This window comes from Orcinus orca, chromosome X (assembly GCF_937001465.1).
Source record: "Orcinus orca chromosome X, mOrcOrc1.1, whole genome shotgun sequence".
Classification (NCBI taxonomy): domain Eukaryota; kingdom Metazoa; phylum Chordata; class Mammalia; order Artiodactyla; family Delphinidae; genus Orcinus; species Orcinus orca.
The window spans coordinates 103,410,574-103,425,283 of record NC_064580.1 but is presented as its reverse complement, the minus strand read 5'-3'; the positions used below and the strand labels follow the sequence as shown (position 1 = coordinate 103,425,283).

Below are 14,710 nucleotides of genomic sequence, written 5' to 3'. Positions count from 1 at the left end.
GCCGGGAGCTGGGAGTCGGCAGCCTGGAGCCGGGAGTCAGCTGCGCGAGCTCGCCAGGGCCGCAGCGGGGCGAGGGGCGCACGGGGCGTTGGCACCCGGACGCGCGCCTGCGTCGCCGACTTGGATGCGGCGGGGACGATTCTGCGCCCCGTGCGCTCGACGCGAGCCATTCAACAGCTGGCTTCGCGGGCTACAGTCGCAGGGAGCGACTGGGAGGTTTGCAGGTTGAGACTGCGGCGACTGGAAAGAGGCGGCGGCAGCGGCAGTCCGGGTACCCCAGTGGAGACCCGAGTGGAGACAGCGGCTTCCCAGGCTCCCGGTAAATGCCCTCCGCTCTGCTTGCAGAGCAGCAGCCACGTCCCGCTGCGTCTCGGCCGCCTGGCCGGCCTGGCCTATGGGAGCTGGGTGCCTGCAGACAGGGCTACTCCGGACACTTGGCGGAGATTGGGGAGGGGATGCTCAGGAGACCCGGGTCGCTCCGCCAGCCCCTTCAGAGTCAGTTTCCAGAGATGCACCTGGGCTCTTCCCCTGGTCCTCTCTCTTCACCCTAGACCTTGCCGCAAGTCCCCCGGTCCTGGCGGCGCACTAGGGGGCGCTCTGGCACCCACTCAAGGGCTCGTTTCGGCCGCTGCTCCCGCCGAGGTCACTCGAGGCATTCCCCTGGGGTACCGCCATTCCCCTGGCGGTGGCATCCTGCTAACGGGAACTGAAGGTGCCCTCCTGTTTGGTCCACACGCCACGGGCCGGGCGCTCCGCTTCCCCGCCTGCTCCTGTGCACTCATCCAATTAATCAGCAGCAGGGCCCCGCCGCCCCCGCCGCCCTGTGACCTGGTCCTTGGCTTCAGGGATTTGTCGAGAGTCTCGCTTGAGGTTTCCAGCGCGGGTGGAATAAAACTGTTCCCAATCTGACTGGGGTAGCAGGGCTCACCCACGGTCACGGGGTCCTGAGCTTGCTTCCAGGGAGGAAGCAAGTTGGAGAGGCCCATGCTGTAGGAGAAACTGCCATCCCCGAATGCGGGGCAATCAGGTAGTCTTGGTCCTTGGGACTCGCATCTTCTTTACATTTGGTCCCCTGCATTTTGCGCTTTTTTTAAAAGCCAGCCACTACCGGAGAACTTTTGAATGCTGCTAACTCCGAGGAGTGAGATTTATTGGAACACCGGGTTCCAGCATGAGGACTGGTTACCCTTTGGACTTTTTCACTTTCTCTGTGTCTTTTCTAGATTGAGAATAAGGTCTCAAAGATCAGGCCCATTTTTCCCTGTTCTTCTACCTGCCTCTGATCTAACTTTGGAACTTCATGCTGTTGAGAGAGTAAACTTGTGCAGGGATAGGGCTCACTCTTCATGCTGAGAAAACCACTCTTGGGGATAATATCGTTGGGATCTCTCCAGTTCTGAATTTTTTATTTGCTTTTTAAAGGATGTGGCATTCCAGTAGTAACATTGTTCTGTGCCCTGTTTCTTTGTTTGGGAGGGAGTCCCTCAAAGCATGGAGTGACTTGAAGCATGGAGTAATGGTACATGAAGATATTTTTACTTTGGCTCTTGTTAAGCACAGAGAAAGTGGCAAGTGGAATAGGCCCGCTGGCACGGGTGCCCAGGGGATGCCAGCTATCATGTATATCAGAGGATGGGTAGGGCTGACTGGAGGTGGAGTAACATGGTGGGGAGGGGCAGAGCCAGCAGAGACCATCTTGGCTCCTGTGATGGGGCATGAGATTTCCATGTAGTCCCAGCCAAAGAGCACGCCTGCAGTGTGGCCCATTTGTCTGGGTTCCCTGTCATACACTCATGCAAAGAGAGTGGGCTTTGACTGGCTTCATGTGTCATCTTCAGCATCAGAAGGAAAGGCGAGGCGCAGAGAGTTGGGAATGTGAAGGTAATGGTGGTGGCAGTGGTGGTATGTGTGTGTGTGTGTGTGAGGGAGAGAGATTTGTTTCAGCTGCTGAAGCAGCTCTCTGCCACGGAGACTGGCTACGTGTTTGTCTTCCCAGCATACATTCCTGCCTTTGCTAGAGAGAGGGACTTTGGCTGAGTTGTTCCAGAGCCAGTGTGGTGTTACTTGTGCAACTCTCTCAGTGTCCCCTTGGGCCTGTGTCAGTTCGATGTTATATCCAACATGCTCCTGGAACTTTAAGATGCTTTAAAGCAAGCTGGAGGCTGAGGTAGACTAATGCCTGGGGCACAGTCTGAGCAGATGTGAACCGCATGGAATCCAGTGGTGTTTTGCTCAGAAGAGAGCGTAAGGGCTGGACCACTTACAGAGAAGAAGGTCAGCCATAATAATAATAAGCTCACCTTAACTGAGCACTTATGAGCGTTAAATACTTTCTTGCATCATTTTCCTTAAACCTTCAAACATTCTGTAAGGTAGGCACTATTATCACCTTCTGAAGCTCAAAGAGGTTAGGTAAATCACCCAGCTGGTCAATGGCAGAGGTGGGATTTGAACCTAGGTCTGGCTGACACCAGCCCTTGAGCTCGAAAGCATTTTACTGTTTCATGTCACAGAGGAGGTTTCATAAATGAGGTGGGATGTGAGCAAGGCTTTAAAGGGTGGGCGGGACTTACATAGGGAGAGAGGACATTTGGAGAGAGGGGGTAGACATGTCTGAAGGAACTCAAGGGAGACTGGCCCAACTAGAATGGGGGGTAGACACAGGGCATGATGAAATATAAGGCTGGTGAGGTGGGGTGGAGTCGTGTTCTGGAGAGCCTTGAAAGGAACTTGTGACTTGATGCAGTAAGAATGAGGGAGAGGTTGAGAATTTTTGAGCAAAGACCAAGGCAAAGCCAGTCCCAATCCCTTGGTGTGTCCTGCCTGGGTCCCTGAGCCCATCCCTGCCTGGGTCCCTGAGCCCATCCCTGCCTTGCTCTTTCTTGAGAACCTTGCCCAGTTTTTTTTGTTTTTGTTTTTGTTTTGTTTTGTTTTTTTGGCTGCATTGGGTCTTCGCTGCTGTGCGTGGGCTTTCTCTAGTTGCCTAGTTGCGGCGAGCGGGGGCTACTCTTCATTGCAGCGTGCGGGCTTCTCACTGCGGTGGCTTCTCTTGTTGTGGAGCACGGGCTCTAGGCTTGTGGGCTTCAGTAGTTGCAGCATATGGGCTCAGTAGTTGTGGCACACGGGCCCTAGAGCGGGCAGGCTTCAGTAGTTGCGGCATGTGGGCTCAGTTGTTGTGGTGTGTGGACTCTAGGGCACGTGGGCTTCAGTAGTTGTGGCACTTGGGCTCAGTAGTTGTGGCTCGTGGGCTATAGAGCGCAGGCTCAGTAGTTGTGGTACACGAGCTTAGTTGCTCCACAGCATGTGGGGTCTTCCTGGACCAGGGATTGAACCCTTGTCCCCTGCATTGGCAGGCGAATTCTCAACCACTGCGCCACCAGAGAAGTCCAGCATATTTAACTCTTGTTTAAAATTTCCCGAACCTCTGGGGAGCACTGGGTACATGTAACCAAGAAGAAGGAGCAAGCTAGGGGTCCAGGGTCAAGTTCAGCCCTAGATGGGTGTGCTTCAGCCTGTACAATATTTTATAAAGCAATTGAATTAGGGACCAACGTTGAAAAACCAAAGAGTCCAATAAAAATCAGGATTTTCAGCTTCTCTTGAAATGGCAGAAGAATTGGTCAGAGTTTCGCTAGGCAGGGCTGTGCAGTGCTGACTTCTTAGCCAGGGACACGTCCCCCACGTCCTGGGACGCATCTGGCCCCGTGGGTTCCAGACCCCTACTCTAGGGAAACAAGCCCCCACTCAGGAAGATGCTAATCCAGGATTGGCTTCTTTTCTTACTGTGTAATTAGGGAATTGTCAGACCTGCAGAAGAACTGACTCTGAAATGCAAATAGTCTTAACACACAGAAATGCTGTGGCCATGGCTGGGAAGGGCTACTGGCCAGGAACTGAGCATCATCCTTACGTGGTACCTTTCCTCTGGGCTGGGGTTTCGAAGCCCACTCTGCTAGGGTCCCCAAGAGATAGACTGGCGGGCCTTGCTTGGACTCAGGTTTTCTTTCCACTGAATACTTGGTGTGAATAGGATCTGGGTCAAAATGATGAAAAGAGTTCAGGGGCAAAAACCAACTCAGAAATGATGACCTAAGAAGCAGTGTGTTAAAAAGGTTAATCTAGGGCTTCCCTGGTGGCGCAGTGGTTGAGAGTCCGCCTGCCGATGCAGGGAACACGGGTTTGTGCCCCGGTCCGGGAAGATCCCACATGCCGCGGAGCGGCTGGGCCTGTGAGCCATGGCCGCTGAGCCTGCGCGTCCGGAGCCTGTGCTCTGCAGCGGGAGAGGCCACAGCAGTGAGAGGCCTGCGTACCGCAAAAAAAAAAAAAAAGGTTAATCTGGACTTCGCTGAAGGCACTTCGTATGTTCTAGAGGGACAGGTACGAGCCATTTCTGTGCTGGCATTTGGGGTGAAAAGTCTTCACTGTGCAGATCTGTCCAGGTCCTGCAGGACATTTAGCAAGTCTGGCCCCCTGCTCACCGAGTGACAGCGGTGCCTGTCCCTGTGCCAGTTGTTGTGACAACTACAATCAACTGTAACTATGCACATCCCACCGCTTTTGCAGGGCACGGTGCTAACACATTTGAAAACCACTGAAGTCTAGTCCCAGGAATTCTAACACTCATTTCATGAGGAAGAGTGTTAAAGCCATTATCACTTCTTTGTGGCCCACAGTATCCTGTGCTTCCCATGGCGCTCAATATTTTCTTCCTCAGATTGCAGTTGTCTTACTTTCTTTCAGTTTCTAGACACAGTTCTTTGAGGGTAACTCATCACTGTAGCCCCCAAAGTGTCTTAAAGGAGTAGCTGCTTGGTAGGTGCACTTGACTGATCTCCACGTTCACTGATTAACGTTAGTGGCTTTGGGAGCCTTGAAAGAAAAAGCAGCTCTGTATTAGCATTTCACTATTCGTCTCCACGTGCTATTATTAGTATTTTCAATATGGGAGCAACACCTTTTTTTTAAAAAAAAAATTGAAGTATAGTTGATTTACAATGTTTTGTTAGTGTCTGCTGTATAGCAAAGTGATGCAGTTATACAAATATGTGTGTGTGTATTATTTTTCAGATTCTTTTTCATTATAGGTCATTACAAGGTATTGAACATAGTTCCCTGTGCTGTACAATAAATCCTTGTTGTTTATCTATTTTAAATATAGTGGTGTGTATCTGTTAATCCCAAGCTCCTAATTTATCTCTCCCCCTGCCTTTCCCCTTTGGTAACCATAAGTTTGTTTTCTACGTCTGTGAGTCTGTTTCATATGTAGTTGATGAGCAAATTCTTTGTTTCAGGTAAGACTTAGTATTGTTAACTCCCTACCATGTGCCAGGCTCTGTTCTAGGCTCTGAAGAGAAAATGGTGAAGCAGACAAATACAGTCCCTACCTGCTCTCCTGGAACTTACAGACTGGGGGGTGGGGTGGGTTTGGTTTTATTTAAGCCAAACATGTCTGCTTTTGATTTTTTTAGGATAAGTGGTATATATATATATATATATATTCGCCTTTTAAATGTAAATGTTTAAAAGTAGGCAATTTATGTGTTTCCACAATTGACATCTGATGCAGACCTCATTCTCTCCCCCTCTTCCACTCTCCTCTTTTCCCTCTTTTCATACTCTTGTATTGGTTCTAATAAATGTTGCTTTTCAAAAAAAAAAAAAAGCAGTAAGCAAGGCCAGCGTGACTGGGACTGAGAGGACAAGGGCAGTAGGGGAAGAGCATACAGGATGGGTTGAAAGAGGTAGGCAGGGGTTGTATTTGAGGAGAAGCAGTTTGGATTTGGTTCAAAGCATGCTGGGGAGCCACTGAAGGGTTTGTGTTTTTTTTTAAATTTATTTATATATTTATTTTTGGCTGTGTTGGGTCTTTGTTGCTGTGCGCAGGCTTTCTCTAGTTGCAGCGAGCGGGGGCTACTCTTTGTTGCGGTGCGCGGGCTTCTCATTGTGGTGGCTTCTCTTGTTGTGGAGAACGGGCTCTAGGCACGCAGGCTTCAGTAGTTGCAGCACGTGGGCTCAGTAGTTGTGGCTCGCGGGCTCTAGAGCGCCGGCTCAGTAGTTGTGGTGTACGGGCTTAGTTGCTCTGCGGCATGTGGGATCTTCCCGGACCAGGCCTCGAACCCGTGTCCCCTGCATTGGCAGGTGGATTCTTAACCACTGCGCCTCCAAGGGAAGCCTGGCTGTTGCAGTCATCCAGGTTAGAGATGATGGTGGTGCGGACCCAGGGGGTAGCCGCAAAGATGGAGATGGATTTGGAATGTACGGTCAAGGTGGAGTCGAATGGGCTTGCTGAAGGACTGAATCCGAGAGGAGGCGAGGAAGAACGCCTGGTTCTGAGCCTGAGCACCTGAGTGAAAGGTGGCTCTATTTAGGGAGATGGGAGTCACTGGGTGGGGGAAGTAAGTCTGAGGTGGGGGACAGGTTTGCAGGGGAGGGAAATTAAGGTTGAGATGCAAATGGAACATTCAGCTTGGAGACATTGAATAGGCGGTTGAATATCAGTGTCAGGCTTGGCTGGAGCTTCAGCCTACAGAAAAATTAAATGCAAATTAGAGCCACTTTAAGTCACCACTATATACTAACAAAGGTAGCAGAAATCAAAACGATAAGGATCCAATGTGAACAGGGCTGCCAGGAATTCAGGCATGTTAACACTGCTGATGGCATGATAAACTGACTTTATCTTCCAGGAGAACAACTTGACAATATGTAATGAGCCATATACACGTATTCCTAGCCTTTGACATGGGAACATATTTTGAGGAAACAGTTTTTGAAAAGATCTGTACAAAGATTTTCATTAGGGTTGCTTGTTCTCATACTAGCAGTACAGAGTGGTAGTGGTACTCTTTTGGAGAGAGTAGTGCTCTTTCAAAAGAAAAATGTTGGAAAACACAAATCCCCAGGAAGGGGGACTATCTAACCAAATATATAGTAACCCTATAGCGTTTCTATAGACTGTATCTCTATATAGAATTTCTACAGAAATTTCCTGTAGGCACGAAAAATGAGAAGTGTGTTGATCACGTGAATATCTGGAATTGTTATTCAGCAGGTGCAAAACCCAGATTGTGATGGTCCATAAGTACAACCGTGTAAACCTCACATGCTGTTCGTGCTGAAAATCATAAATATACAGTTGTTTTTTAAAACCACCTCATCTGCTTTTGACTTTGTCCCTCTTTCTCTCTGGCAGCGTTCCGTGGTCAGGATGCCACGACACAGTGGTCCACCATGAAGAGTTCACATGAATTGTGGCTTCTCCAATCTTTCTTCCCTTGATCACATTTTCGCCAGAAGGTATTAGGTAATATCCTCTTCTGCAGGCCTTATATTCAAATAAATTTACCTTGGGATTTTAAAAAGGTTGCGAAATACCGCGGTTCTCACAAACTGCTTAGAAGTGCAAAGTACGGTCCCATGTAAAGGTTGCTTTTCCCCTGTAGGTGGCGACTTGTGGGCAGGAATTTTGCTGGTAATCTTCAGAGAAGCAAAACACTGGTGACTTGATGACATGCATTTCCCACAAATAATACTCCGACCCTTCAGTGAGTGAGGCAAAAGTACAGAAGATAGCCACATTCCCTTAAATCCCTGATAGCTTTTTTTTAAAATGTGAAGAAGAGAAAGCAATGAGTCTACTTTAGTAGCATCAAAGTAAATCACTCCAAGGTTTAAAGTGGTATTCCTAGCTGAAAGTGACTAGAGAGAGGTGTTCTATAACAAAAATGTTCCTGGTGCTAAGAAAAGGGGCAAAAGACCAAAAGATTGGTGAGATGGGTCTGCCGACTGCCCTGTGCGTATTTTAAAAAATAGCTCCCTCGGGCTTCCCTGGTGGCGCAGTGGTTGAGAGTCCGCCTGCCGATGCAGGGGACACGGGTTCGTGCCCCGGTCCGGGAAGATCCCACATGCCGCGGAGCGGCTGGGCCCGTGAGCCATGGCCGATGAGCCTGTGCGTCCGGAGCCTGTGCTCCACAACGGGAGAGGCCACAACAGTGAGAGGCCCGCGTACAGCAAAAAACAAAACAAAACAAAACAAAACAAAAATAGCTCCCTCTCTTGCAACCATGGAGTGACTCCTGTACTCACTAACAGAGTTACGTAAATGCAATATGCACAGAAAGGCCTAACACAAACCTTTCTTTAGGTTAATTTATTTTTAAATTGAAGTAGAGTTGAGTTATAATATTGTGTTAGTTTCAGGTGTACAGCATAGCGATTCAGTATTTTTGCAGATTAGATTCCATTATAGGTTATTACAAGATACTGGGTATAATTCCCTGTGCTACACAGTATATCCTTGTTGCTTATCTATTTTATGTATAGTAGTTTGTATCTGTTAATCCCATGCCTCTAATTTGTCCCTCTCCACCTCCTTCTCCCCTTTGGTAACCATAAGTTTATTCTCTATGTCTGTGAGGCTGTCTGTTTTGTATATATATTCATTTGTATTATTTTTTAGATTCCACATATAAGTGATATCATATAGTATTAGTATTTCTCTGTCTGACTTACTTCACTCTGTATGACAGACTCTAGGTCTATCCACCTCATTACAGATAGCTCAATTTTGTTTCTTTTTATGGCTCAGTAATATTCCATTGTATATACGTGCCACATCTTCTTTATCCATCCACTGATGGACACTTAGGTTGTTTCCATCTCCGGGCTATTGTAAATAGAGCTGCAATGAACATTTTGGTACATGACTCTTTTTGAATTATGGTTTTCTCAGGGTATATGCCCAGTAGTGGGATTGCTGGGTCATATGGTAGTTCTATTTGTAGCTTTTTAAGGAACCTCCATACTGTTCTCCACAGTGGCTGTATCAATTTACATTCCCACCAACAGTGTAAGAGTGTTCCCTTTTCTCCACACCCTCTCCAGCATTTATTGTTTCTAGATTTTTTGATGATGGCCATTCTGACTGGTGTGAGATGATATCTCATTGTAGTTTTGATTTGCATTTCTCTAATGATTAGTGATGTTGAGCATTCTTTCATGTGTTTGTTGGCACTCTGTATATCTTCTTTGGAGAAATGTCTGTTTAGGTCTTCTGCCCATTTTTGGATTGGGTTGTTTGTTTTTTTGTTATTAAGCTGCATGAGCTGCTTATAAATTTTGGAGATTAATCCTTTGTCAGTTGCTTCATTTGCAAATATTTTCTCCCATTCTGAGGGTTGTCTTTTGGTCCTGTTTATGGTTTCCTTTGCTGTGCAAAAGCTTTGAAGTTTCACTAGGTCCCATTTGTTTATTTTTGTTTTATTTCCATTTCCCTAGGAGGTGGGTCAAAAAGGATCTTGCGGTGATTTATGTCATAGAGTGTTCTGCCTGTGTTTTCCTCTAAGAGTTTGATAGTTTCTGGCCTTACATTTCGGTCTTTAATCCATTTTGAGCTTATTTTTGTGTAGGGTGTTAGAGAGTGATCTAATCTCATACTTTGACATGTACCTGTCCAGTTTTCCCAGCACCACTTATTGAATAGGCTGTCCTTTCTCCACTGTACATTTCTGCCTCCTTTGTCAAAGATAAGGTGACCATATGTGCGTGGGTTTATCTCTGGGCTTTCTATCCTGTTCCATTGATCTATCTTTCTGTTTTTGTGCCAGTACCATACCGTCTTGATAACTGTAGCTTTGTAGTATAGTCTGAAGTCTGGGAGCCTGATTCCTCCAGTTCCTTCTTTCATTCTCAAGATTGCTTTGGCTATTCGGGGTCTTTAATGTTTCCATACAAATTGCAAAATTTTTTGTTCTAGTTCTGTGAAAAATGCCAGTGGTAGTTTGATAGGGATTGCATTGAATCTATAGATTGCTTTGGGTAGTAGAGTCATTTTCACAATGTTGATTCTTCCAATCCAAGAACATGGTATATCTCTCCATCTATTTGTATCATCTTCAGTTTCTTTCATCAGTGTCTTATAATTTTCTGCATACAAGTCTTTTGTCTCCTTAGGTAGGTTTATGCCTAGATATTTTATTCTTTTTGTTGCAATGGTAAATGGGAGTGTTTTCTTGATTTCACTTTCGGATTTTTCATCATTAGTGTATAGGAATGCCAGAGATTTCTGTGCATTAATTTTGTATCCTGCTACTTTACCAAATTCATTGATTAGCTCTCGTAGTTTTCTGGTAGCATCTTTAGGATTCTCTATGTATAGTATCATGTCATCTGCAAACAGTGACAGCTTTACTTCTTCTTTTCCCATTTGGATTCCTTTTATTTCCTTTTCTTCTCTGATTGCTGTGGCTAAAACTTCCAAAACTGTGTTGAATAAGAGTGGTGAGAGTGGGCAACCTTGTCTTGTTCCTGATCTTAGTGGAAATGGTTTCAGTTTTTCACCATTGAGGACGATGTTGGCTGTGGGTTTGTCATATATGGCCTTTATTATGTTGAGGAAAGTTCCCTCTATGCCTACTTTCTGCAGGGTTTTTATCATAAATGGGTGTTGAATTTTATCAAAAGCTTTCTCTGCATCTATTGAGATGATCATATGGTTTTTCTCCTTCAATTTGTTAATATGGTGTCTCACGTTGACTGATTTGTGTATATTGAAGAATCCTTGCATTCCTGGAATAAACCCCACTTGATCATGATGTGTGATCCTTTTAATGTGCTGTTGGATTCTGTTTGCTAGTATTTTGTTGAGGATTTTTGCATCTATGTTCATCAGTGATGTTGGCCTGTAGGTTTCTTTCTTTGTGACATCCTTGTCTGGTTTTGGTATCAGGGTGATGGTGGCCTCGTAGAATGAGTTTGGGAGTGTTCCTCCCTCTGCTATATTCTGGAAGAGTTTGAGAAGGATAGGTGTTAGCTCTTCTCTAAATGTTTGATAGAATTCGCCTGTGAAGCCATCTGGGCCTGGGCTTTTGTTTGTTGGAAGATTTTTAATCACACTTTCAATTTCAGTGCTTGTGATTGGTCTGTTCATATTTTCTATTTCTTCCTGATTCAGTCTTAGCAGGTTGTGCATTTCTAAGAATTTGTCCATTTCTTCCAGGTTGTCCATTTCATTGGCATAGAGTTGCTTGTAGTAATCTCTCATGATCTTTTGTATTTCTGCAGTGTCAGTTGTTACTTCTCCTTTCTCATTTCTAATTCTATTGATTTGAGTCTTCTCCCTTTTTTTCTTGATGAGTCTGGGTAATGGTTTATCAATTTTGTTTATCTTCTCAAAGAACCAGCTTTTAGTTTTATTGATCTTTGCTATCGTTTCCTTCATTTCTTTTTCATTTATTTCTGATCTGATTTTTATGATTTCTATCCTTCTGCTAACTTTGGGGGTTTTTTGTTCTTCTTTCTCTAAGTGCTTTAGGTGCAAGGATAGGTTGTTTATTTGAGATGTTTCCTGTTTCTTAAGGTAGGATTGTATTGCTATAAACTTCCCTCTTAGAACTGCTTTTGCTGCATCCCATAGATTTTGGGTCGTCGTGTCTCCATTGTCATTTGTTTCTAGGTATTTTTTGATTTCCTCTTTGATTTCTTCAGTGATCACTTCGTTATTAAGTAGTGTATTGTTTAGCCTCCGTGTTTGTATTTTTTACAGATCTTTTCCTGTAATTGATATCTAGTCTCATAGCGTTGTGGTCGGGAAAGATACTTGATACAATTTCAATTTTCTTAAATTTACCAAGGCTTGATTTGTGACCCAAGATATGATCTATCCTGGAGAATGTTCCATGAGCACTTGAGAAGAATGTGTATTCTGTTGTTTTTGGATGGAATGTCCTATAAATATCAGTTAAGTCCATCTTGTTTAATGTATCATTTAAAGCTTGTGTTTCCTTAGTTATTTTAATTTTGGATGATCTGTCCATTGGTGAAAGTGGGGTGTTAACGTCCCCTACTATGAATGTGTTACTGTCGATTTCCCCTTTTATGTCTGTTAGTATTTGCCTTATGTATTGAGGTGCTCCTATGTTGGGTGCATAAATATTTACAATTGTTATATCTTCTTCTTGGATTGATCCCTTGATCATTATGTAGTGTCCTTCTTTGTCTCTTCTAACAGTTTTTATTTTAAAGTCTATTTTGTCTGATATGAGAATTGCTACCAGCTTTCTTCTGGTTTCCATTTGCATGAAATATCTTTTTCCATCCCCTTACTTTCAGTCTGTATGTGTCTCTAGGTCTGAAATGGGTCTCTTGTAGACAGCAAATATATGGGTCCTGTTTTTGTATCCATTCAGCCAATCTGTGTCTTTTAGTGGGAGCATTTAGTCCATTTACATTTAAGGGAATTATCGATATGTATGTTCCTATTCCCATTTTCTTAATTGTTTTGGGTTCGTTATTGTAGGCCTTTTCCTTCTCTTGTGTTTCTTGCCTAGAGAAGTTCCTTTAGCTTTGCAAAGCTGGTTTGGTGGTGCTGAACTCTCTCAGCTTTTGCTTGTCTGTAAAGCTTTTAATTTCTCCATCAAATCTGAATGAGATCCTTGCTGGGTAGAGTAATCTTGGTTGCAGGTTTTTCTCTTTCATCACTTTAAATATGTCCTGCCAGTCCCTTCTGGCTTGCAGAGTTTCTGCTGAAAGATCAGCTGTTAACTTTATGGGGATTCCCTTGTGTGTTATTTGTTGTTTTTCCCTTGCTGCTTTTAATATGTTTTCTTTGTATTTAATTTTTGACAGTTTGATTAATATGTGTCTTGGCGTATTTCTCCTTGGATTTATCCTGTATGGGACTCTCTGTGCTTCCTGGACTTGATTAACTATTTCCTTTCCCATATTAGGGAAGTTTTCAACTATAATCTCTTCAAATATTTTCTCAGTCCCTTTCTTTTTCTCTTCTTCTTCTGGAACCCCTATAATTCGAATGTTGGTGCGTTTAATGTTGTCCCAGAGGTCTCTGAGACTGTCCTCAGTTCTTTTCATTCTTTTTTCTTTATTCTGCTCTGCAGTAGTTATTTCCACTATTTTATCTTCCAGGTCACTTATCCGTTCTTCTCCCTCTATTCTGCTATTGATCCCATCTAGAGTATTTTTAATTTCATTTATTGTGTTGTTCATCATTGCTTGTTTCCTCTTTAGTTCTTCTAGGTCCTTGTTAAATGTTTCTTGCATTTTGTCTATTCTGTTTCCAATATTTTGGATTATCTTTACTATCATTATTCTGAATTCTTTTGCAGGTAGACTGCCTATTTCCTCTTCATTTGTTAGGTCTGGTGGGTTTTTATCTTGCTCCTTCATCTGCTGTGTGTTTTTCTGTCTTCTCATTCTGCTTATCTTACTGTGTTTGGGGTCTCCTTTCTGCAGGTTGCAGGTTCGTAGTTCCCGTTGTTTTTGATGTCTGTCCCCGGTGGCTAAGGTTGGTTCAGTGGGTTGTGTAGGCTTCCTGGTGGAGGGGACTAGTGCCTATGTTCAGGTGGATGAGGCTGGATCTTGTCTTTCTGGTGGGCAGGTCCACATCTGGTGGTGTGTTTTGGGGTGTCTGTGGACTTATTATGATTTTAGGCAGCCTTTCTGCTAATGGGTGGGGTTGTGTTCCTGTCTTGCTAGTTGTTTGGCATAGGATGTCCAGCACTGTAGGTTGCTGGTCTTTGAGTGAAGCTGGGTGCTGGTGTTGAGATGGAGATCTCTGGGAGATTTTTGCCATTTGATATTATGTGGAGCTGGGCGGTCGCTTGTGGACCAGTGTCCTGAAGTTGGCTCTCCCATCTCAGAGGCACAGCACTGACTCCTGCCTTTCATCCACACGGCTCAGAATAAAAGGGAGAAAAAGTAGAAAGAAAGAATTAGTAGAAGTAGAAAGAAAGAAAGAAAGGAGGGAGGGGGAGGGAGGGAGGAAGGAAGGAAGGAGGGAAGGAAAAATAGAAAGAAAGAAGATAAAGTGAAATAAAATAAAGTAAGATAAAATATAATGTTATTAAAATTAAAAATATTTATTAAGAGAAAAAAAATTAAAAAAAAAACGGACGGATAGAACCCTAGGACAAATGGTGGAAGCAAAGCTATACAGACGAAATCTCGCACAGAAGCATACACATACACACTCACAAAAAGAGGAAAAGGGGAAAAAATCATAAATCTTCCTCTCAAAGTCCACCTCCTTAATTGGGGATGATTCGTTGCCTATTCAGGTATTCCACAGATGCAGGTACATCAAGTTGATTGTGGAGCTTTAATCCGCTGCTTCTGAGGCTGCTGGGAGAGATTTCCCTTTCTCTTCTTTGTTCTCACAGCTCCCAGGGGCTCAGCTTTGGATTTGGCCCCGCCTCTGCTTGTAGGTCGCCGGAGGGCATCTGTTCTTCGCTCAGACAGGACGGGGTTAAAGGAGCCGCTGCTGCGGGGGCTCTGACTCACTCAGGCCGGGGGGAGGGAGGGGTACGGAGTGCGGGGCGAACCTGCGGTGACAGAGGCTGGCATGACGGCGTGACGTTGCACCAGCCTGAGGCGCGCCGTGCGTTCTTCCAGGGGAGTTGTCCCTGGATCCCGGGACCCTGGCAGTGGCGGGCTGCACAGGCTCCCCAGAAGAGGAAGTGTGGAGAGTGACCTGTGCTCGCACGGAGGACTGTTGGTGGCGGCAGCGGCAGCCTTAGCGTCTCATGCCCGTCTCTGGGGTCCGCGCTTTTAGCCGCGGCTCGCGCCCGTCTTTGGAGCTCCTTTAAGCAGCGCTCTTAACCCCCTCTCCTCGCGCACCAGGAAACAAAAAGGGAAGAAAAAGGTCTCTTGCCTCTTCAGCAGGTCCAGACTTTTCCCCGGACTCCCTCCCGGCTCG

At 45.2% G+C, this 14,710-nt stretch overlaps 1 protein-coding gene across 1 annotated transcript in view; it reads left to right on the top strand.

The window, feature by feature from the left end:
- The window catches only part of LOC101275277 (A-kinase anchor protein 17B), a 126,178-nt gene that overhangs the window by 89,095 nt on the left and 22,373 nt on the right, over positions 1-14,710 (top strand). The window lies entirely within an intron of this gene.